The 22,252-nt window shown below is 39.4% G+C and overlaps 1 protein-coding gene across 1 annotated transcript in view; it reads right to left on the bottom strand.

Annotated features, from left to right (window-relative positions):
• The window catches only part of NXPH1 (neurexophilin 1), a 397,537-nt gene that overhangs the window by 294,582 nt on the left and 80,703 nt on the right, over positions 1-22,252 (bottom strand). Inside the window, exon 3 of the mRNA XM_019825521.3 lies at positions 18,047-18,142. The gene's annotated coding sequence lies outside the window, so the exon portion shown is untranslated. The remainder of the gene's footprint in view (positions 1-18,046; positions 18,143-22,252) is intronic.

The raw sequence follows: 22,252 nt of genomic DNA, 5'->3' as shown, positions 1-22,252 counted from the left end.
GAGGGAGAAGCGAATGTGCCGGACAGACTAGGACTGCCAGCGCAGGCTCTGGGACACGCAGCCCGGGGCTCCTTGCCTTCCCAAGCTGCCGAAGGATGGTGGCAATGACTTAAGGGGAGGAGACTGGACTTGAACTCAAGAGAGGAACACTGGTCTTTCGGAAGAAAAAAGCCACACGGCGGGCGCAAACGGTCCGAGTTTCTGAGGGAGGGGTGAGGTGGCAAGACCTGAAGGCTCCCGGCGCACCGAGTAGCTGCACGTCTACCGCGACACTGGGAAGCCAAGGAACCACTCCAGAGCCGAGTCGCAGGCCCCGTGCACGGTCCTGCCCGGCCACTGGGGGACGCTCTGGAGCGCGCTGGGGTTCGGGGCGCCGACGAAGCCGTTCTTTCTCCGTAGGTCCGCAGCTCGCGGCGCCTACCTTCCCGACACTGGCAATTACATTGGCGAGTGGGTCAACGATTCCTCAGAGACTAATTAATACCCCGAGTAAATAGATCCCGCTCCCAGGCTCTCGGAGGGCCGGACTCGCAGGGAGAAGTGGCTCCTACGGTGTCTCTGGTGGCCCCAGCGCCCAGTCCCCGGGGGGCGTGAGAAGAACTGCGACAGCCAGAGGAGTAACCGGGAGCGTGGTGGGGCGGTGCGTAGGGCAGGAACAGGAGCAGGCGGGTGCAGGGCCCCCCAGCCCGCCTCGGGCGCCGACACCGGGCGCCACCGACCTGTGGCTGCGGGGCGCGATGCGGGGCCGCTGCGGACCGCCAGCCATTCAGCGCGCGACAGCTGAGAGGACTGGGCGACCTTGCGCGTTCGACTCCTCGCCGAGGGCTGGGCGAGTGAGAGGAGGAGTGGTGTGGAGGGGGGACTCCGGTGGATGCCTTGAGCCTTCGCCACCTCCCTCGTTCCTGACACCTCCTACCAACCAGCGTCTCCCACTCTCGGCCTCTTCTCTCTGACTTTCGCTGCCTTTCTCCCTTTCTCCCTTGCTGTCTCTCTTTTCGGTATCGTCTTTTTATCTCCTTTCTTGCGCTCTGTGCCTGTCCTTCGGCCGCATCTTTCTACCTTTCTCTGTCTCTTTCAAGATTTCTGACTCTCTCCATCTCTGTATTTCTCTGTCTTTACCTCACCCCGCCATTTCCTCTCAAACCTTGCCCTTTTCTTCTTCCCTTCACTCTCTCCAGCGCGCAACCCTCAGGCCAGCGTCGCCCATACTCTGGGTGAAATCCCAGGACCAGACCCTTCTACTGCTGGCCAGGCCGCCAGCACCTCCTCACGGTGCCCAGACTCGGTCCACAAGTGTGAGCAAGGCAAAAAGCACTCTTCTTCCCCCCACTTCCCTGGTTACCTCTCCCAGCCCTGCTTCACCAGAGCTTGACCTGGAATGATGCCCTCTGCACAGTGAAGGCTCCATAATCATCCATCTGTAAGAGTTGGGCTGAAATTTATCTCAGGACCTCTAGTTGATGGCATCAAAATAGAATCGTGATTGTTTAATGAGTCTTGGGGAGTCCTTTCCTCCAGAGTGGCTATTGGACACCTCATGTTCCACCCTTTCCAGCTGGTTGGGGGCCAAGACACAATAGGTCCTGGAGGACTACAGGTTGAGTTCCCCTGGAGAAGCTGCTAACCTCCACCCCCACCCCCACCCCCCAGCCCCTAACACTGCCAATCAGCAGAACCACCCTTTTCTGCAGCAAAGGCAGAAAGAGCCCCATTGAGACCTTCCTCTGGAATCATACCTCCAATTTAGATCCCCACTGGAGGACATACTGCCAGGCACTTTGAGGCCTACACTTTCCTTTCCAGCTAAAAATAGCTATTTAAAGAGCAAACTCTTCTAATCTCAAAAGTTGTACTCTGCAGCCGTGACCTCTTGGAATTCATTGGGGCATATGCAGAGTAAGGCAGTGAAGCACATTTTCTAAGTGGGACTCCGAAAATGCACTTTGGAAAAAATGCACATTTATATATAGCATAGTTGCAATGTTATCTTGGCTGTCTTCATTTACCTGGTTGTTCATGTTCTTAAAAAGTTTAAAGAAGAAAAATAAACTTTAGGGCACCCATATCTGAGGCTGAAGCTTTGTCTGTCTCCACCCTCCAGGATTCAAGAGGCCACCCTAAAATTCATCCCCACTTGTACGTAAGTTCCCAAGCTGGAGGTGGGACTGGAGTGAATGTTGTCTGCCTCTCCCTCGATGCCCAGGTACAGTGCTGTCAGAGCTGAACTTGGAATATGACCTTTGGGAAAAGCGATAAAGAATCAGGCCAGCTTTGGGATATACCTAGTTCTTTTTCAAACCTTACTTCAAAAACATTCGGCCTCTAGTGCCATTTAGCCTTCAAAATTACTGCTTATGAAATAGACGATCAAGGACCTTAAAATCTCTGTCTGAATGGGACTGATTATTTAAGAAAAGCACCACAGGCACCTAGTAATGGGAACTGGTCTGACACTTTGTTCTGTGACAGAGGGAGCCAAAGAGCTTTTTATGGTAATGACCTGAGACCTTCTGCCCAGACATTCAACTCTTACCGGATCCTATGAGACACTTGGCCTGAGATATGAAACAGCAGTGGATTGTCATTTTTTGTATCTTTGCTAGAATCTTCATTTCCTGTAGTACTCAATTATAAAAGGACACTAAGCCAAGTAAACCTTATTTTTTGTTTCTGCTAAACCTCTCCAATTTTAATGACATAATATTGGGGGGATGGGGAGGCAATAGGAGACAAGGATGGCTCATTCACCCTCCTTCTCTCCTAATCATTTGCTTTAAAAAGAAGTAAAAACGATAAGGACATGATTTGCATACATTCTTCTGTTTAAAGAATTACCTTACTCTAAAATGCACTCTTAGAATACATCTACAATCAGCCCTAGATAGAACAAAAGTGTGATTATCCTTAAAGAGTATAGTATTTGTGCCAATTTTTTCAGATTTTACTCTGAAAAGTTTATGTTGAGAATCCTTTCAGAAATCACTCTCAGTTTTGTGTGTGAGGCAATTTAATACACATATGAACTCAGCATGAATGATAACCATGGTAAAACCAAGTCCTCTGTCTTCTGCTTTTCCCCAAGTCTACTTGATTCAATCTGAAATGAATAGTATAAAGTAATAATATATATTCTTCTCCAAGAAATATATCTTTTAAAATAATTAAAATGAGCTAACAGAAAAGAAGCAGTGATATTAAAAAATTTTTCCTGAAAATGAAAACCGGAAGAAATTAAAATTAGAATTCACCTGAGATACACTGATTATTCTGTTAACTAACTGTAATTTGTTGTTTTGGTTGATTTGGTTTGGTTTACCTGTATGGCTCTTTTTTCTGAGGGGGAAAGAAAGGGCAGGAGTTGAAAGTTTGAATTATCTTGCAGCTGGGGAAAAGAAAGACATTAACTTTGAGTTCTACAAAACTCTGTCCTAAAATGAACCTGTCTTAAAATGCATAAATATCATCATTTACCCAAAATCCAAATAAAACCAGAAAACTGTTGTTATGAAGCACCCAGCTGTGGTCTTGCTTAAGCTTCAGGCCAAATTATATCGCTTTGTACATAGTAACTGCATTGTATCTATTTTTTCCCCTAACAGTGCCAAAACACTTACAAAGCATGCATTATCCTTCTGCCTTGACCTCAGTATAACCTGGTATTTGCATGTTGATGACCTTGGGCAAATGCCTGAAGATTCCTCTGGCCTCAATACCCTCTCCTATATAATAAAGAAGTAGGATTAGATGATGTGTAAAATGTGTTTATTCTATTTTTGTATGATTAAAGAAATGTAAAGTCATCTCTGGTTTTAAAAACCTACTTCACAAATAACAACTGTATACAGCATTATGATTTTCAAAAATATTAACAATTTAAAAGAATATATTCTCTTCAGTGCATTGCAAAGATTTTAGGCAAGTGGGTTTGTGTGAGAGCTTTTTTGTGCATTTCTTCTGTACCCATTCTCATAATGTTTTTTTCTAAGTCAAGGGTTGATGTTATTGTATTAATTACATCATTTTTTTCAAATAAATTGTTCTGCATGTTTTTAATGTCATTGATTTATAACAATGTGCAATCAAAATGGCATCTCTATTAGACTTATCATTATTTGTTTAAAAGAACCAAAAACCATTTGTACTAACTTTGGTAGAATTTTAAAATATCACTCTGGACAACTAAGAAACTCCCTAGCCCTTCCACGCCCCAAGCTATTTTGCTAGTGGAAGGAAAGAAGTATCATTTACAAAGTGATTTGGTATTTGAATGTAGTAGAACTTGGTTAATAACTATGAGGCATGTGTGCTAAATTACCTTTACAAGAATGCTTTAATAACAAGATCACTGGACTAGAGAGAAAAAATAACCGTCAAGCTCTGAAATAAAAAAAAAAAAATTAAAGAGAATCAAAAAGCTTTATGTGGAAGGCATTTTCTTTTTTAGAGGTAATTTATATGCTCAGTCTTTGTATCCATATTTCATTTATTCTGCTAGGTGAGAACAGAGGGTTCTCAAAGGTAGGGTAGTTTTAATTATACTCACAAACTTTAAAAAGAGAATGAATACAATAAGAGAAATTGAAGAAAGTAAGCATTAAAAAGGTAGTTGAATATAAAAGATGGGAAGATTGGGGTCATCGCCCAAAAATCATAACTAAAATTTTTAAAAATACTGTGACTAAGCAAACCTTTGCATTATAATCTAGTTACAAAAATTCTTCATGGTAGCCCCTCCAGGGATTATTGACAGTTCCCTAAAACAAAATCATTAAAGACAAAGAACTTGATAACCAATGTTCTGTTAACAATGTGAAACACAGTATATGCTTTCAGCCAGAAAGAACACTGGGGCTCTGAACCACACAGAGATGGAAGAAATTATGAGGACAAAGCCTGCAAGCCCTGTGGTTACCTGAACACTGAAACAAGTCTGCAAATGCATATTTCATTTCTATAATCTAAAGTACATGGCTATTTTGAAACACATGTCTTTCCAGCTTTTATCGTGATTGGGCAATATGAAAACAGAACTTAAAACAATATGACTTATACAGGCAGGGAGCAAAGCTGCTCCAACCAAATATTATTGTGATAAGAATGTCTTGGATTAGACATGTTTTTAAAAAGGAGATGTAACAGGGATGCAACAACCCCCTCAATTTCCCTTTTTACCATCAAATTAATGAAAACAGCTACACCAGAGTTTCACCATAATTAACTTCAAGGGCGATGCCATAAAAATCACATACTCTTACATTTTTCTGCTGCTTCTAGCTCTAATAATAAGATGCTTTTGATAAAACTCAAAGCAAAATGGTGTAACATCAAATTTTGTGTTTTAAACTGGGGGTGGGGTAGTTTCTCAAAGGTCTACAGCTTTCAATAGGATAATAATGACTACCCATTTAGGGAGTGCTAGGCACATGCCAGGAACCATGTCCTAGGTTTTATTTATGTTATCCCACTGTTTCCCTAGTGATTCTGTGAGCATCTATTTGCAATTTAGTTTTGAAAGGAAACTTGTCAGGTGAGATAAGAAGGTCTACTTCCTCACACTCCAGTTTTCCATCTCTTAAAATAAACCTGAGAGTCCCTGGACCATTCATTCTCTCCCTCCTTTTGTAATTCTCTTCTCTATTTCGGGTTCAGTATCTCCATTCTCTCTTCAGATCTTTCAGCTAATCCTCTAACCATTCCTTCTCAGATCATCTACATGCTCATCTGCATACACTAAACACTGGCACTCCTCAGGGCTCCATCAGTAACTCTTTCTGTTTTCACTTTGACCAGGCAATCCTATCTATTTCCATGGGTTTATTTACTACTAGTTCATAATGACCAACTAGTTCATAAATCTAGCTCTCGTATTTTTATTGACCCACCTATCTGGTTGTCTGTACGTCCACTTAGATGTCCCAGAGACCCTTAGAATTAATATGTCTAAAACTGAATACATTATATACCATTACATTACACACATATTCTGTTGGCTGGTGTGACAGATTCTGGAGTTCTCTACTTGTAATAGGATTAAGCCCACGCCCTTTGCTAAGTGACCTCACAGTGGAATGGGAGAGTCTTCCTCCCCATATATGCAAAACTTCTTTCTTTCTCTTTCTTTCTTTCTTTCTTTCTTTCTTTCTTTCTTTCTTTCTTTCTTTCTTTCTTTCTTTCTTTCTTTCTTTCTTTCCTTCCTTCCTTCCTTCCTTCCTTCCTTCCTTCCTTCCTTCCTTCTTTTCTTTCTTATCTCTCTCCCTCTCTCTCTTTCTTTCCTTCTCCCTTCCTACCTTCCTTCCTTCCTTCCTTCCTTCCTTCCTTCCTTCCTTCCTTCCTTCCTAGGAAATCCTTCTTTAGGATTCTTTTCAATCCTAATCAGTCTCCAAGAGGTATAATATGTTTGCAACTTGTTCCTCTAGCCAACAGGAAAACAGTACACACCAGGTAGAAACTGAATCCTTCAGTGTGGGTCCTAAAATGAAAAACCACATGGAACAGACTGGAACCTGACCTGTGATCTGGACTACAGCCACCAAAGCTGACTTGTAGTCCCACAAATCCAAAAGTGAGCAATAAATGTTTATTATTTAACTATCAAAATATTGGTGTTATTTGTTTTGCAGCCAAAGTTGACTAATTAGTTGACACCATTAGTATACTGGAAAATAAAGGTATCAGATTCCCTTAAGCCTTCTTTTTTTCCTACACATCAAAAGTAAAATTACTAATACCTCTCAACTTTTCACCTAATTATATCTCCTCTCTTCTCTGTTCTGCTACTGACTGAGGCTCATATTGTCAGTTATCTGGTCTACAACAATGGTCTTCTAACTGACCTCCCTCTTTTCAGCGTCTACCTCCATACATATATCCTCCTCAGTGCCACCCAGATGACAGAACTAAAACAAAAATGTGTGCATATCACACGCTTGTTTAAATCTCTTCAGGGCTTCCCACTGCTTACAGAAGCAAGTCAAGTTCCTTAGTGAGGCACAGAACACTGCTTTGAGCTTGCCTCTGTCCACTCCTTTATCCTCCTCTCCTGCCTTCTGGCCCCCCTTTGACTGCATACTCCACATCCATCAGTTATAAGATCCTTAGAGCTGCCAACACACAACTGTATGTCTCAACTTGGGGCCTCTGCACCTTTTTTCCTTTGCTTTGAATCCTCTCAACCCAACCTCTAGATGAACTCCTAATATTCCTATAAACCTCTGCTCAGAGATCACCTCCCACCCTCCCAACTTTTCTCAGAGATTTGTGCACTAAAACATATTACTAAATCAATTACATCATGCTGTTTATACATTTGTCTTTTCTACTGGACTATGTCAGTTTTGTACTCCTTGCCTTACCTTAGACTGGATTAAGTTGAATGTTGAGCCACACTTAGAAAATACAGTGCCCAGAAAACAGCCTAGTGCACCTCTTGCAAGAAAGCATACCAGAGATTCTGGAATAACAAGTCTTCCTCTGTGAAGTACGCAAACAGTGCATAATTGGAGAAGGTTTTGAGGCAAAGCTCAGTGCAATAAAATGAGCAAAAGGAAGACCAGTGTGGGAGGCTTAGGCCAGAAGACGTAAGATGCTTCACCCAAAGCACACTCAGAGACTCTTCTCAGAATCAGGGGCGGAATGAATAACCTAGCCTGAATGCATTACTCAGGGACTGATTTATTAACTGCCCTCACTTCCAGAGCCAACTGAGCCTTGGTACCAAAAAGTCCCCAGATGTCCCTAAATTCTAGCTTCATCCTGCACAGGTATACCCCAAATCCTATCTCACATTTCTGTTGTTTCACCTCTTATTACTATCTTACCCCAAAATTTATTCTGATCAGAAACAAAGGAAAGAAGGTGCAGAGGCCCCAAGTTGAGACATACAGTTGTGTGTTGGCAGCCCTAAGGATCTTATAACTGATGGATGTGAAGTATGCAGTCAAGCGGGGGCCAGGAGGCAGGAGAGGAGGATGGAGTGGACAGAGGCCTTATCCACACTGTTTTTGAGACCAGGTGAAAGAGGGCAGGGGATGGAGAGAGGAGGGTTCAAGAAAAGAACATAAACACCATCATCATAATACTACCAATTCTGGACCTGGTAAATGGGGTTAACCCATAGAAAAACAGGACACTAGGCCTTATGGTCTGGGCTTCTGAATGAATCTTTTTGGCAGAAAGTAGAACTGGGAGACCTTTGGTCAAGGAAAAAGTCTAGCACTTTTTCCTGTCACAGTTAATCTCCTGACAGGATAGACACCAATGGTTCTTCATTCATGATCTCTGAGACCTCACTAAATGCTCTTGAATTGTGTCTCCCTCCCTCCATTAATAGGACCCTAAGGTAACCTGTAGACTACATAGCACTGGAATCAATGGCCTTTCTCAATTTTCATGTCATCAATTTTCCACAAAACCATCCTTTCTGAGTTTTTGTCCTGTCTTTGGCAGTTCCTTCTTGTTTCCGGTGCTGGCTATTCCCACCAACTTTCCCCAGGCTGTCAGTATTCTCTTTCAAGTCCTCCCCTTTGACCTAAACTGCACTCCAATATCTTCAGCTACCAGAGGGCATCTTCATTCAAATGTCTGGCACACAATGTTCAAGAATGAACTCACCGATACTCCCAACACCCCCGCCCCCCCAACAGAGACACATGTCCCTAGTCACAGCTAACCTAATTTATCAGTGGCACCCACATTTTCTCTGCACACTGAAAAGAATTAGCTCTCATCGTTTTGTACGTATCTCACAGACCAGTTGGGCACACCGCCTTGTCAGGTCACCCTTCAGAGTATCCATGTTGTCCGCCCGCTTGCCACTGTAGACCATGTCTCTATCATCGCATATCTGGCCAGCTACTTTCCAGTTGGTTTCCCTGGCTGTAGTCTTCCCCAGCTAACCTCTTTACTGTGAGTACCATAATGGTGTGCACCATGTCTTATTCACCTGTGTACTTCCAGCTCATAGTAGATACTCAATAAATATTTGCCTGCCACATGGATCAATTCCTTATACTACCTCCAGATTATTTCATAAATAATGTATTTGCCCTATCACATTGTGCACACACACCCCTTCTTTTATCTTTCCACATCCATTAACAGGGCTATTTTTGCATATTTTTTTCCAAGAAACTATTTCTTCAAGAGAGCCCTCACTCAGAAACGTGACAAGCAAAATGAAACATAAAGCTTCTCTGGTGAAATAGGGTGTAGAATACTGGAACCATACCTATAGCCTTTTCTATGCCACCTTTCTTCCTCTGCCCCATCCCCAAGCATTCCTTGAGCTACTATCTATCTAGGGTACCCTAAGACAGTAGTTTCCAAACCTTAGTTTGCTTAGTTTTCACCTAGACGGTTTACTAAAATAAAATGCACATCACCAGGTCCCCACTTTCTATTACAATTTATTAGCCTAAGCTTTGATGTTGACAAGGAAGCATTTTAATAACCATCCAGGTGATTCTGATAAACACTGTCAGAAGAATGCACTTTGAGAAACCTTACCTTAGAAAGTGGTGGATTGGAATGTAAAAACCCTATCTCACAGAATGACATCTGAACCACTTGTGGTAGCAGTTAAGCTCAAAGCCTCATGAGGAGATGACAATTCAGTAAGGAGTGAAAGAGGTAACAGAATGAACCATATGGCTATTTGGAGTAAAAACTACCCAGGCAGAAGGAATGACAAGTGAAAAAAACAGAGACAGGAGTACACCTCATGTATTAGGAACAACAAGAACGCCAGTGTGCCTGAGGGAAAGAGAGCAGGAAGAGACAGCAAAGAGATAAGGTCAGAGGTAGAAGACAAGTAGCATCTGAAGGGCATTGGAAGGACTTGGCTTCTTAAGCACCTACAGGATGCCCTTACACTGAGCAAAAGAGTGACATATCTGACTCACCTTTTAACAGCATTATTCTGCTACCACACCAAAAGCAGCCTGAAGTGGGAAAAGAATAGTTAGGAATTAGTGGAATAATCCAAGCAAGAGGCAGTGATGGTTTGGTGACATGGATTGTGATAGAAGTGATGAGGTGTGAACCAATTCTGGATGTATTTTGAAGGGAGATGACATAACTTGCTGATAGAGTCAATGTAGAATGTGAGAGACACTGCTCTCTCCAAGGTTTTTGCCCTGAGTACCCAGATTAATATTAGGAAGACTGTGAAAGAAGAAGATAGGCAGAGGGAGAGGAGAAATCAAAAGCTGAGTCTGAGACATGTTAATGTGCTAAGCTTGAGATGTATACTAGATATCCATGTAATACATTAATCTTAGGAGTCAGGAATTCAGAAGAAATGTTTGGGATGAAAATATAAAATTGGATATTACTTAGATATTAGCAGCACATAAAAGATATATGAATACATGGGATTGTCAAGAGAATCAGTGTAGATGAAGAAAAGAGGCCTTAAGCACTTCATTGTTAAGAGGTCAAGAGTGGGGTGGAGCCAGAAAACCAGACTGAGAAGAAGTACTCACCACTGTAGGAGGGAGCCAAGAAGGAGGAGAAGGCAACCCAATCAAACACTTTGTTAAGTCAGGTAAGACTGGAAATGCCAACTGAATTTAGAAATAAGGAAGTCTTTGGTGACCTTAACAAGAGGAGTTTCAGTGGGCGGATATGGGGGAAGCTGAATAGAGCAGATTCAAGAAAGAAATGTACAAAGCAAGAGTGTGTACACAGTACAGACCCGTCTTTCAGGATGTTCTTTCATCTCTTTTAATTTCCTTCTACCTGAGTCTCTATACCATCCATGAGTACCAGCTTACTCATGTTGGCATTTTATCATATTTTGTCCTCAATGATACTTCTTATTATGTTTAATTTGTATTCCTAACTACTTTGAAAGGTCTTAACAGAGAGAATCAACATCTCCTTTTCCATCTGCAAAACCCCGTCAGTGCTTTTATACAATTCTGTGCCTATAGTATTTGAAAATACATGATTGATTAATATTTACCCATTCGCTGCCCCTTTTTCTAGCTCTTCTGCCTGATTATAATTTCAATTATATGTCAAATTTCTACTCTCACTTTAAACTTTAAGAATCTTCAAGAAATGGTCCTACCCAAAATGTATCTTTTAGTATTTTCTCATATATCTCTCTGCTTTAGTTAAGACAGTTTATTGACCATTTCCTGAAAAGAGGGCATTTATTATTTTTACCTGTCATTTTAATTGTAGTAATCCTTGTCTGGAAATTCCTCATGTAATCCAAGGGCTTTTCTCCTCTCAGAAACTAACCAAGGAAGAATCCTAATCTCAACTTTTGGTGCTCTTTTTTTTAATGTGTAGTTACTCTAGATTTTAGGCTTATCATATATACCTCAACATCATGGCCTCTCTTACATGATCTATTAGATTCAAAAACTGTACTTTTATATACACTCCATGTTTAAAAAAAAACTATCTTAGACCAAGCTTAGCATTTTTAGTTTTCTGTTTATTCTATCCATCAAATAACACTTTTAGAACCAATGAAAAATCAGATGAGAAACAAAATATCACCATACATGAGGATATTTAATGAAAGATGATTATATGATAGAATGAATAAATAAATGATGAAGGGATGAAGGCATAGATGAAAAGGACTTTATACTACAGTTGTTTCATTCATCAGACATTATCATCTTTGATTCTCTCAAGAGCCATAGGATGTGGGTAGGATACTTTTTATAAGACTATGATAAAATATTCTTAAAGAGGTTGACCTGTCCAAGTTTATGCCAGAATGCTGGAATCTAAATCTCTGACTCTAGAATCTAGCCCTTTCCTGTTTCCTTCAAAGTTGTTTGCTGGATAAAAATACAGACCCACTCAAAACCCAATGCAAAGCTGTTTTGCAATCTCTTCACTCAGAATTGATGAGGTTTTGCTGAATTTGTTTTTCAGTGAAATTGTAGTTCTTTAATTCTCTTCTTTTCCTCTTTAATAACATATGAACTACTAGTGTCACAATTGGCTTGATCATTTAACTTAAAATATCAGCAAAACAAAGTGCATCATTCTTAAACAACTCTCTTTGATTTTGATTCCTTCACATCTCCAAGGACTCATCAAATACCACTAACTCCAACAGTAATGGTTTACAAGTTTGAGTTTCTGAAAATCAAGATACAAATATTCTCTGGGAATATAGTTCCTCTTTGGACTGGACTTCTTTCTACCACAAGACCTTCCTCTCAGATTTCTGATCTTGAGAAAACAAAACAAAGAATAGTTTATTAAGCAAGTGCTTTCTGAGCCTATATGAACTCCATACCTCAGATATTTTAAAAAGATGTTCTGTTTACTTCCTCAGTATGGAAAATGTTGTGAATTTCGAAAGCTTTCTTAACCCTCATGGTCACTGGGGCACCATGAGGGATCTGAATGAACAATTTAGTAACAGGTATCCCAACATGATAGAATCTTTCAAAGTTAACAACAAAAATCTGGCAATCCTATTTGCTTTACTTTTGGTCATGGGCTCTAAGAAAAAAAATTAAGAAAGCAAAGTTATATGGCAACACATGATGGTATAAAAGAAATATATTCTCCAATAAGAAGAACCAACTAGTGGGGCACCTGGATGGCTCAGTCGGTTAAGCATCTAGCTTCAGCACAGGTCATGATCTCGTTTTGAGGGTAGTAGCCCTGCATCAGGCTCTGTGCTGAAGCCTGTTTCAGATTCTGTGTCTCCCTCTCTCTTTGTCCATACCCTGCTTGTGATCTCTCTCTCTCAAAAATAAATAAACAGTAAAAAATAAAAACAAAAAAGTTTTAAAGAAGAACCAACTAGTTAAGGGAGTCCAGTAGTTCATTCAGCACATCAAGTACCCACCCAGGATGCCCTCAGGCTGTAGCTTACAACCTAAATCATCTGTCCCAAAATTTGAGGTTATGTTGAGATATCTGGAGGATTTGTGTATAAAACCAAAGTGCTTTAATATTTAAAATTATCTTTGATAAATATGAAATTGCGATGTTAAATTTAACTGTATATTACTTATTACTTCTTTCATTTTATATAACACTAAATGCCTTTCAGTTGTTTTCATGGCAAATTGTGAATATGCAATGTAAACATTTTGGATTTTAGTTTCTATAATTCAAAGTAAGATGAACTAGGGGCACCTGAGTGGCTCACTTGGTTTAGCTTTAGACTCTTGATTTTGGCTCAGGTCATGATCATGACCATGAGGTCATGAGACTAAACCCCAAGTTGGGCTCTGTGCTGTCCATGGAGCCTGCTGAAGATTCTTTCTCTGCCTCTGCCCCTTCCCCCACTACTTGAGCACACGCTTTCTCTTAAAAAAAAAAGAAAAGAAAAGAAAAGAAAAGATGAATTATATTAGACACATGTTAATTTTATGAAAAATGATCTTTCAATTAACTAAGATGCTATTTATCTTTAGATTATGTATTTTTATATTTTAAATCTCAAGTTCACTACTTTTAACTTGTGTCTTAAGGTTTTAGAATTAATGAGATAGAACCTTTCCAGATATTGTGGAGGAATCTGGCAAATAAGCTGATTGAAAAACTAGGTATATGCTTTCTTTTATCATTTTCAAAAAGAGAATAGAAATGTAATGTTAATTAACCCTGCATACTATTTTTCTCTTTTGTCAAATCTTAACTGACTGCCAGAATGTGGATACCTTTCAATGAAAATGGACAAAATAACCCTCAGTGGAATGATTATAAAGTGGATTTTCCTGTTGAAGAGTGAAGATGAAACATGAAAAAGATCAGCTTATGCAGCAGACATTTTTCATTCTTTTTTACAACGTGAGCAAATGGAGGGTGAAGGAACAGCCTTCACCTTTCATCATGTGCTCTGCTATGCTCCAAGATTTACAGTGACCCTCTAAATTAAAAAAAAAAAAAAAGCACAAAATAAGAAAACTGTCAGTCACTGGAGAGGTGACTATCAAGTCATTTTCGTGTGGATTACAAAGAGTTTATGACTGTTAACCAAACAAAGACCATTACTTTGAGGCTAAACAAAATTTGAAAATGGGAGCAACCGAAACAAAGGGATGTTGTTTTTCCAGTGTAATTTATTTTGGAAAGTTCTTGCCCAGTGAGCACTGCAAAAACTCTATTTCACTCATGACAAAATTGCACTTACGTTTTTAGTGAGTGAAGCCATAGTCAGAAGAGAAAGAAATCTGATCATTTGCATCACTGTTAATGTAAAATTTCACTCTTCTTGATTCTGACAATGGTGTGATTTGTAAAGGACTCTAATTGTGGTCAATTATGACAGTCCTCCAGCGCCACCTAGCGTTTTCCATGCATTTCTGTTGTCCAGCTCACCTCTTCAACGAAACTAACAATTTCTTACAAAAGTAGACCTAAATCCTAAATAAAAGGAACAGGAACTTCATAGCTTGATTTTGAAATCTTAAAGCCAATATATTTCCTATTATCTTCTCTTAATACTTAATAAATTTCTGAAGGCTCTGATTTTTGTTGAACTCAAAGTCTTTTTTTATCTTTGTAGTTCAATCCCATTGATAAAGTCTTAATTAACCATTGCTTCCTGGCAAACTGACACAATTGTAAGGTTAACCCTGTTTTCTGATAAAAGTGAAGATACTTTACAGTTGATTCAGTTGAGTATTCTAGAGCGAAAGACCTATACATATACGTGCTGGGTTTACAGAAACAGCCAAGGAAACATGGAAACAAAGGGTGACCATTGAATACCCAATGTTTGTGAACTGACTTGGTTGAGCACACTCTCCAGTTCTTGTTATTAGAAGTAATGGTCACAAAAGAAGGTTAAGGTGGGTGACACCTACTCCCCCAAAACCTCATTACCAAATGATAATGAAAGCATGTCTTATCAAATTATTCCACACTTATAGACATGTATGAAATATTCAATAGCTAGCACACACAAAACTTTCCATACAGTCTATTCTATAAGTTTAACAAAGTCTTGGTTCCCTTCTTTTTAGTGCGGACAAAACTACCTTATATGATAGATTTACTCAAGGCAAATGTGGCAACATTCTTAAGGCAGAATCTTGTTGTATTACAATCAACATCAGGCAACCAGAAACCGTTCCAAACCAATGGCTGGACACAAGGCCACTTACATGTAGAGCCTTATGTACCATCCTTATAGATGAAAGCCATAGGTCTCTAATTTTATTCCATGGTAATTACTGCAAATAATGTTGTCACGCAGAGAAAAGCTTGTGTTAAAAAATTATCTACTCCAAGTGTCAAATATGTTAGGTATGTCACAGAATAGCACCAACTAAGAAAAAAAAAAAGCCCCTTGTTCTTGAACATGCATAGACATGAGATAGTCTCTATGTGTGCCTCAAGGAAATATTCTATTACTCTTGTTCTGGTTTTCTCTTCCTCAAATCTCCTTATCAAAGTAATCCAACAATGAGAAAAAACATCTTTGCTTCTAGATAAGAAATGCTAGGATTGGGTCAGATAAAAAGCATTGTCTAAGGAAATAGAATTACAATCTGGATCTTTTTAATCCAGATACACACCAGGGTAATAAACTAGTTTGATCTGCTCATGGAAAAGCCAAACACTGATGTGCAACTCCAGTCAGGTAATAAAGGAGGAAGGAGAAAGTTCATCATTTAGGCCTGATGGGCTTTTTTTTTTTTTTTTCCCCATTTCTAGCCAAGTCCATGAATGGAGAAGAATCTAGATTTCCTATAAAACAACTTCAATTTCTTCATTTACAAAATACAAATGGGAGTAGAAATGTAACAAAGGCATTTGATGCTCAGAAGAAGCTGTAACATCACTTTGTACTCAATTAAAAAAAAAATTCAACAGACATTTGTTTTTACTTTTGTACCAAAGAAATTGAACAATATCTTATAAAATTAAATTTCTGTTTTGAAAAATAATTAATAAACATCTCATTTTATTTCTATACAGTAGGAGATACATCCAGGCTCAAATAGCCCTGTAGGTGACTTGCTCTGTGTGACTTAAGGGATGCCCTAAGGTTCACATGTGCCTAAGTATCTCCCCACTTGCTCAGGGAAGTGCCATCTTCCTTTATTGCTGAAGCTCAAACTCTCACCTTTCACATCAGTGCTCTGACATAAACAAACCCAAAGGAATCGGTTCTTAGCATTAAATCCTAGAGTCAGAGGTTGTAAACACCCTAAAAAATATATGTAAAATGTTGTGTACTTGCATATATGACCCCTTTTCCTGGAAAGCGTGTTTCACAGTTTTAATTAGCTAATCAAGAGTGTCTCTGCTCTGACTTAAAGAGCTAATGAGCACTGCCCACAGGATTCAACCAGCCCCTGCAATTATCTTATTATTACAGATTTATCTATTAGAGTTACCCAACCTCCTGACACGATGTAGAAAGTTCATGGGGAATTTAGATCTTTTGCAGGTATATGCTGCCTTGCATGACCCAGAGTTAAAGTATCAGATTCTGTGATTAAAACCCATGTTTGACAGGCCTGGACTCTGGAGTGAGGAAGATCTGAGATTGCAGTATCTGCTTTGTCATTCACTCCTTGTGTGACTGGTTTGAGCCACCATTACTTGTGGCCTGCATTGCCGCAGTAAGCCCACTCAGTGCTTCTGCTGTTGCCCTTCCCCAGTTTGTCCTCAATGCAGCCACCAGAGCATCACTGCAGGGGACCCATCAGCTCACTCCCCAGTCTTCTCAGGACTTCTCACATCAGGCAGCAGGAAAGCTGGAGAAGTAAAATGGCCTCCAAGGCATGCAGACCACACACCACTTTATCTCAGACCCTCTTCTCTCAGACCTCATCTCCTCCCACTCTCCTCCCTTCGTTTCTCTTCTCAAACCTAGGGACACTCTCCTGAGAATGTTTTTGCAGTTCCCAGTACTCCCCAGATGCCTTCAGGTCTCTACTCCCAGGTCACCACTTCACAGAGTCCCCGTCTCCATCACATACACCAACACATCTCACTGCAGCACACCCTTTCTCCCTTTATGGCTTCACTGTTCTCCACTGCATCCATCACGACCTGACAAAGAACTCTTTACTGGGGGCAGTTGGGTGGCTCAGTCGGTCAAGCGTCTAACTTCAGCTCAGATCATGATCTCAGGGTTTGTGAGTTTGAGCCCCGTGTTGGGCTCTGGGCTGACAGCTCAGAGCCTGGAGCCTGCTTCAGATTCTGTGTCTCCCTCTCTCTCTACCCTCCGCTGCTCACACTCAGTCTCTCTCACTCTCAAAAATGAATAAATGTTAAAAAAAAAAAAAAACCACTTTTTTTTAAAAAAAGAACGCTTTACTTTTTTTTAATCTCCTTCAATGCCTAACCACCATTCCACACATCCTCGAATTTCTAGAACATGGATGAGTAAACTTTTTTTAAAAGGCCAAATAGTAAATATTTTTGGCTTTGTGGGCCATATGGTAAATATTTTTGGTTTTGAGGTCCATCTGGGTCTCTGTCAGAACTTCTCAACTCTACTATTAAGGGGAAAGGAGCCGTTGATGATATGTAAACAAATGGGTGTGTCTGTGTTCCAATAGAACTTTATTTACAAAAACAGGTGACAAGTGCTGAGTTTGGCTCATGGGTGATAGTTGGTTAACTTCTGCTCTAGAATAATAAACTTCATTAGGCAAGGATGCAATCTGCCTTATTCACTATTTTAGCTCCATCTCTTTGAGGAAGGCCTAATACAAAGTAGTTCCTTAAACAATTGCAGAATGAATTAATGTCCTTGACCATTGTATCAGTTTCTCACTAGTAACATAAGGTAATAATATCAACTGTGGGTTGTTTTTTTTTTTTTTTTTTTTTTTACAAAACAGTTAATGAAAGTATGTCACACAACGAGCAGAATAGGTAAATAGTAGTTGTTAAAATTATTCTGAATTCCATACCCCAGGAAGAATATGGAAAAACTGAAAGACAAACAGGATTTAAAGAGAAACCAAAACTATATAGTTGAAGAAATACTGAAGGGAAAGAGGGTGTTTTGTCTGGAGGAAGCCCAGGGGAGGCATGGTCATAGCTTTCTTAAATTTGAAAATTATTTTGAGCAAGAGATTTTTCTACATACTTTGTGGCACCAAAACGGGTAGACCTAGGATCACTGGGTAAACATTGCGTGGAAATAGATGTCCGCTTATTGCTGGGATGCACTCTTCAGTCGACCCTGCAAAGAAGAGGCCACATTCATTTTCTTCACCGATGCACCTTAATGCCCTAGCATGGGCCTTAACTGAATGGATGAAATCAGAATGAAGAGTGAACAATCTAATCTTCAGAGCTGACCAAAGCTAGAACAAGCTTCCTCAATTCGTACATTGGAAGGTTCAAAAAGGAACTTTCTGACCTCTTGCTAGGGTGCAGCAAAGATACATTGCTACAGTACATTTGTCATAGGAATACACTGATGTTAGTTCTTTAGTTGTGGCATGCTGATTTTTCACTATAAAAGACATTCAGGGTTATTATAAAAACCTGGGAAAACTTATTTACACAGGCATATTATATGTACAGCTTGGTATACTATTTTCCTCTTAAATAACATTTCTATACCTAATGAATACTTTGTAAATATAATTTTAATGACTGCTTAATGTTCCATTCAGTCAAAAGATGATTATCAGCTTAACTATGTCTCTGTTGTTGGAAGTGTAGACTGTTTTATACTCCTTAACAACATAAAAAATGCTGAAATTCATTTCATATCTCCAAGAGACAGAATTACTGTGCCAAGGTATTTAAAGTTTTCAATGAATTTTGCCAAATTACTATCATAGGAAATTGTACTCATTTAATTCTAATATTATCAGAGTGGCTTCACTGCCACATTTTAATATTACTGTTTCAGAGCAATCTCTACTCTACAAATGGCCATTATGAGCCTTGTTCTTATCATGACCAACTACAATTTAATTTACTCAACCCCCTACTTCCAGGTATCAAGTGATTCCAAAAAGAGTTAAGCTTCCTGGTAGGATTCTGATTAAACATTGAAAAAGTGTGTGTGTCACTTGATATTATAAAGTATTGTTTTTATCAATTAATCTTCTGAGAGAATATGCTTCCGTCCTTAAGGCTTAATCTTGTTTTGCTTACCATCCTTAATTAAGTAAGAACTCTTGGTAATAACAGTTAAATGAATCAACTTTTTTAAAGTGACATAGCATTTATTCAACTTCATTTTTATTATATATATATATATATATATATGTATATATATAATTTATTGTCAAATTGGTTTTCATACAAGACCGCGTGCTCATCCCAACAGGTGCCCTCCTCAATGCCCATCACCCACTTTCCCTTCTCCCCCACGCCCCATCAACCCTCAGTTTGTTCTCGGTATTTAAGAGTCTCTTATGGTTTGCCTCCTTCCCTCTCTGTAACTTTTTTTCCCCCTTCCCCTCCCCCCTGGTCTTCTGTTAAGTTTCTCAGGATCCACATATGAGTGAAAACATATGGTATCTGTCTTTCTCTGCCTGACTTATTTCACTTAGCATAATACTCTCAGGTTCCATCCATGTTGCTACAAATGGCCAGATTTCATTCTTTCTCATTGCCAAGTAGTATTCCATTGCGTATATAAACCACAACTTCTTTATCCATTCATCAGTTGTAAATCAACTTTCTTTAATATCTGCAGTTGCCAGACTACCATGCTCTGATCCTGGCCCCAAGCTTATTGTGGGGAGTCCCAGAATCAATATGTGAACCAAGAGTTACTTACATATTGAATACATACTATGTATCATAGAAACACAGTTGATTATTTTTCCACTGTATGTATATATTGTGGTGAAAAATACAAATTTATTTCAGAGTGTTGCTAAATTCATAATAGCTTTTGTCTTCAAGTGTTTTCTCAGAACATCCTAAAAATACAACTGCTATTATGCAGATTTTAGAGATGAGGGGACATTAAAAATGTTCCTTTGTACTCAAAAATGTTGAAAATTACTTAAATAGGTGTACACACATAAATTTGGTGGTGTTAGGCAAGGCGTTCACTTACTGGACACATTAATCCAAATCTAGTTAGGATGATCCCTGTTTAGCCAGTGTTCTGCACTGGGTAAAAAATTAATTATCTTACTCCTTTCTCAGAAGTTTAAGCACTGTCTTCTTTCAAGAAACAGGTGGCAACGGTACCCACCTTCAAGGCTGAAAGTTTCCTTATTAAGCCCAGATTATTCAGGGTGAAAGCCAAGCACAGCCAAAATTTTCCCTCAATTACTTTATGTGTGTACTCAATCTCAGCTACTCATCTCAGACATTTCCCACAGTGTAGATCAGGGGCGTGTGTGGTCAGCACAGAGTCAAGAGAAATTACAGGGAAGCTGAGCTATCATCAGCTGATGGGGTGGTTTTTTTTAATTCCTCTGCTTCCATTTACATATCTTCAAAGCCTGAGTGACCATGCTAAGGCAAACACCAGGCAAGAAAAAGAAGGTTGATTTTCATAAAGAAGAATGGAAGTACTGTTACTCAACTCTGCAGTAAGACCACGAAACCTTACAGCTCGTTTTATAGGGAAGAGCAGCGAAGCAGGAAATTGCTAATGCAATGTATTTGGAAGAAAGGAAACATTAAGATCCCAGGCAAAGATGCAGAGATTTTAATACCTACCTAAAGCCCCTACAACACAGGCTGAAAAGTTCAGAGTAAGCATTCAAGAAGTGAAATGCCACTTAATTAATTAGAGTTGAGCTCGATTAGCTTTCAGGAATCTTATGAACAAGCGAATGGGGTTAACACATAGCATTTAGTTAGCGGGCTTCATTTTTCTTCACAGCTGTGATCTGCCATTGTTCTTATTTCTAATAAAGCATGATAGCTATCACATATAACATACGTTGTAAGCATGTAGTCTTTGCTTTAACATCTTATAGAACTTATTTCTCAGGTATTTAGGCTGCACTATACACGTGACATCTTTAAGCCTTATAATAATGTTTAACACATAAGAATTTCCAGAGCATATGTGGATATAGGTAGCTTTAAGGAAATCTTTCTTCAAAGTTATTTGCTCAGCTAACTGGAAGAAACTGAGAAAAAAAATACATAACAATAGTATTGGTTTATCAGCCAAAGAATAAAATAAATATCTATGATTTTGTTGTGATATAAACAAATGATGAAATAAGTAAATTAATGGAGAAGGATGAATTTTCCTTATATAGTTACTTGGATAGGAGTGAAGCCAAGAAGGAATGAGTGAACTAGAAACTCACCATTAGAATGCCACAGTAATAAGTGCCGTGGAGAAGACCCACCGATGCATGCTAAAATTAGTGGGCAAACTTTAATAAGAAACAGGACCACTGAATAGCCTCAAAGAATCTCTCCCAAAATATGTATTAATTACTGTGGTGGTTTTAACATGTATCCACATGCTTTGATACTCCTCCCTCCAGGAGGTGGAGCTTAATTTCTCTCCACTTGAGTGCGGGCCGTACTTAGTGACGCCGTCAAATAGAAAATGGAAAGGGAAAAATAGTAATTTTTCTGTGGAAAACTGGCATACAGTACATATCCTAGCAATCAAGGTTAACATCACCAGTAACAAATCATGCTGATATCAGGTATCCCTGATATGATGCAATGAGAACACTTCACCTCCAGGGTGTTCTTCCTAAAAATGCATGACCCCTGTGTAACCATGAGGAAGCATCAGACAGACCCAAAATGATAGAGATTTTACAAAATACCTGACAAGTATGCCTCAAAAGCATCTGAGCCATGAAAGACAAGAAAAGATCAAAATACAGTCACTGACTGAAGAGTTTAGGAAGATACCAGAAAACTGGTGAAATGTGTACCACTCTGTAAAGTCTGTACCAATGTTAACTTCTCAGTTTTGATAAATACACCACAGTTGTGTGAGATGTTAACATAAGCAGAAGCTGGATTTTTTTGTTTTTGCTTTGGAGGAAGAAACACCTTTATTTTCATCAGAAATAATAATGCTTACAAGCTTGTAGAAACAGTTTACTCTAAGAAACAGAAAGCCAGGAATTAGAGTAAAGGTAACAGTAAGATGAGAAATTATACAAAGATTAACCTTGATGGCATGTTTGCTCTAAGACTAAGTGGCATAGGTAACGATTTAGTATTACCCAATGTACCCAGTGGCTGAACTGATCCTTCCTTTCCTTTGCCTCCTTTTTGGTGGTGGCTGGCTTACACACAGTAGTGATGTGCTCTCAAGGTAGCAGTAGTATATAACAGTAGCTGCCTAGAGATCAATTATTGGTTTAGGATAGATCCAAGCTATTAA

The sequence above is a fragment of the Felis catus genome, chromosome A2, assembly GCF_018350175.1.
Source record: "Felis catus isolate Fca126 chromosome A2, F.catus_Fca126_mat1.0, whole genome shotgun sequence".
Classification (NCBI taxonomy): Eukaryota; Metazoa; Chordata; class Mammalia; order Carnivora; family Felidae; genus Felis; species Felis catus.
This window is presented reverse-complemented; position numbering and strand designations above follow the sequence as displayed.